Source organism: Mus caroli, chromosome 10 (assembly GCF_900094665.2).
Source record: "Mus caroli chromosome 10, CAROLI_EIJ_v1.1, whole genome shotgun sequence".
Lineage (NCBI taxonomy): Eukaryota > Metazoa > Chordata > Mammalia > Rodentia > Muridae > Mus > Mus caroli.
The window spans coordinates 104,350,817-104,354,639 of NC_034579.1; positions in this window are offsets into that span (position 1 = coordinate 104,350,817).

Consider the following 3,823-nt stretch of genomic DNA (forward strand, 5'->3'; position numbering starts at 1 on the left):
ACCTTGGATATCACTAGGCCATATAATATCTTTTTAAGTTGTGACTGCCATAGAATACGGTGCCTTGTGTATGCCATAAAGTCAGGCTACCTTGAGCCACAGCCGTTTTGTTTTTGAAACAGGTTGTACAGTCCAGGCTAGAGGCCAGCGAGATGGCTCAGTGGGTAAAGGTGCTTTTTTCCAAGGCTGATAATGATGTAAGTTCAATGCCTGGGGCCACTGTGGTAAAAAAGGAGAAACAACTCCTGAAGATTGTCCTTTGATCGCTATATATGGTCTTTGATGGCTGTTCATGGTTGTCAATTTGACTGCATCTGGACTTAAGGAAAACCCAAGCAGCCAGGCACACCTATGAGGGATTTTTCTTAATTAAATCATTTGAAGTAGGAAGACCCACTTTTAGTCTGGATCTTTTAAGGTGAGAAGATTTAATCCGGGACACAACTTCTTCTGGAAGCCTATATAAAGGACTTGGAAGAAGGAAGCCTTTGCTCTTTGCCTGTTTGCTTTTGCTCTCTCAGACAAGTCCATTCCTCCACAAGCTTTAGAGCCTACCTCCTTCTTCGGGATTCTGGCTCATACCAAATACTAGCTGAGGTATCTCTTTGGGATTCTGGCATATACTTGAAGACCAACTGAGACATCTAGCCTCATGAATTGAACAACTACTGAATTCTTAGGTCTGCTATTAGTAGACAGCCAGTGTTGGACTAGCTGGACCACAGCATGTAAGCCACTCTGGAAATCCTCTTTCTATATCGAGGTCGAGATTCATTCTATCAGTTCTATTCCTCCAGGGAACCCTAATACATGTTCTATGATACATGCACCGAGTCTCACACATACATTTAGGAAGGTACATAGATAGATAGATAGATAGATAGATAGATAGATAGATAGATAGATGCTCACACATATAATGAAAATATTTTAATATAATTTAATTAAAGGTAGTTTTTTGTAAAGAAGAATGCCTAAATTGGCCTTAAATCCTAGTCTCTCAGCCTCTAAAATGTTGGGATAACAGATGTGTAGAATCCCAGCTGCCTTTATTTGGTTTTTGTTTTGTGGTTGGGACACATGATCTCACTGTGGCCTTGGTCTCATCATCTTTGACCTCTCAAATACTGGGATTATAGCTATGAGCCGCCATCTTCTGCTTAGGCAATCAGAGGGGACCATCACTGTGTGTACACACTCCACCACTGATCAGAAACAATGTCGTCAAAGCATGGCTGTTTACACGTGTAAACCGGATTCCTACTGAAGCACCTTTGATCCAGGATGTGGTGAAATCCATGTAGTTCTGAGTGTGAGATCCTCACTCAAATGCAAACAAGAAGAAAAAGAATATTTTCCCCTGGGCAGCTTTCAGATAGTGAATTGGGATTTTGACACTCTTGTTGTTCTGTGTCCCTAGTCTTCCCCATGCCACAATCTTCAACGTCCAGGGTATTCCTGCATCCTAATGAAAGTGCACATTGTTGTAGGGGATGGGTACTCAGACATGGCTGCAAGCCAATAGGAAGTCTTTATTAGCTAGCTGGTAACTACACAGTTCAGGATCCCAGTGTCGCCTGGAACTTTTCTCACAGTGAGCTTTTAAGCACACAAACCATCCTCTGGGCTGGCATACTTCACTTAACAAGAACCGCCAGCCAGAAGTGAAACTGCGGAAGATTAAAAAACAAGGTTAGCACATTTAGAGACTTTCCCAGAACTGTGGGCTTCGGTGGATTAGGTTTTTGTTTTCTTTTTTTGTTTGTTTTATTTTGTTTTGTTTTGTTTTTTTTTGAGACAGGGTTTCTCTGTATAGCCCTGGCTGTCCTGAAACTCACTCTGTAGACCAGGCTGGCCTCAAACTCAGAAATCCACCTGCCTCTGCCTCCCAAGTGCTGAGATTAAAGGCGTGCGCCACCACCGCCCGGCAGGTCTTTGTTTTCATTTTGGCAGATGGTCCTGTCTACAAGCTAAGTTTCATGGCCTGAGTGGTACTTCAATCATGGAGTCAGTTGTACTAAGGTCTGGGTCCCTGTTATACACATGTATGTATGTATGTATGTATAAATATGTATGTATGTATGTGTGTATGTGTGTGTGTATGTGTATGTATGTATGTATGTCCACAGTTCTGGGAATTAGACTCAGGGCCCCATAAAGGCTGGGCAGATGCTCTACCTTGGAACCATACCCCATCGCAAACACTTCCATCTTGGTTAGTCTTTCCTGTTTTATGACTCAAACCCCAACTATAGGTAAAACTCACCCTGATTACTGTAGAAATTTCAGGCATCTGTTTGGAGGAATAGAATCTCTGTAAAGGACTTGGTAAAGATAAGCAGGAGGATAGATGCTATTATCAGTCGGGGGCAGGGTGGCGTGTTAATCTGATCTGAATGTGACACCGTATAGCATCCTATGGAGCAGGCTTACTCTAGCTGTTACCAAGAGCTCTGTCTTCCCCGAATCTGTACTGCTGATCATAAATGTTTCCTATTTCAAAGCCCAGAAACTCTAAATTCAGCTGTTAAAAGAAAAAAAAATCAAGCTGGATATGGCAGCTCCAGCCATAATCTCAGGACCTTGGAGGATGAGGAACGAGGGATGCCAGGCATTTTTTGCCAGCCTGGGCTACATAGAGAGTTCCAGTACAGGCTAGCCTGGAACAAAGAGTGAGTGAGACCTTGTGTCATAAGAGAAAGAGAAGGGTTGGGGTATAAAAAACAAAGAAAACTAGTTTCCATGGCTACAAAGGAGCTTTTGCGATAAGAAGTGATAATTTTTCATAGTTCCAGGTGAGTCAGTTTGATGCATGGCAGACATAAAAAGACTTTCAAACTCATGAACTCCCTGGCTGGCAATATAATCTTCAGGGTTCCCCCCTCCACCACCTCCACCCCCCTCCCCGAGCAATAAGGGAATAGTATACAAGAATATTTGTCAAACGCTTGAAATTTTAAAAATTTATTATTAATTTAGTGGATATGTGCATACAACTTGACTCATGCACACGCCCACATGTGTGCCATGGTGCATACGCGTGCAGAGGTCAGAGGACAACTTGTGAGAGTCACCTCTCCTTCAGTCATGTGGGGTTAGGGGACTGAACTCAGGTCATCGGGCCTGCTAGCAAGTGCCTTTGCCAGCTGAACGCTTCACTGGCCCTAAAACCTTTTTAAAGATTCAGGTTATTAGAGGGTCTTAGTTAGGGTTTTACTACTGTAAAAGACACCATGACCAAGGCAACTCTTTTAAAGGACAAGATTTAATTGGGGCTGGCTTATGAGTTCAGAGGTTCAGTCCATTATCATCAAGGCAGGAGCATGGCAGCATCCAGGCAGGCATGGTGCAGGAGGAGCTGAGACGTCTACACCTTCATCTTCAGGCTGCTAGCAGGAATACTACTTCCAGGAAGCTAGGACTAGGGTCTTAAAGCCTACAACCACAGTGGCACACCTACTCCAACAGGGCCATACTTTCTAGTAGTGCCTCTCCCTGTGCCGAGCATATACAAACCGTCACATAGAGGTTTCCCGTTATTTCCCAAAGTAGCAGATGAAGGACTCTCAGGTCCTGTTCCCCTTGGGTCCAGGCAACAGAGAAGTACTGAGCTTCCGTAGAAGATTTCGTATGGAGATATTCTGAACAATGAATCAGTCTGATCTTTATTATCACCTGACAGCAATTCTAAACAACATCAGGTTTAGACTCTTCCCGCGCCCATATATTTAGTTGGTTGAAGTTTTAGAGCAGTGGTTCTCAACCTTCCTAACACTGCGACCCTTTCATACAGTTCTTCATGTTGTCCTGATTCCCCAACCAA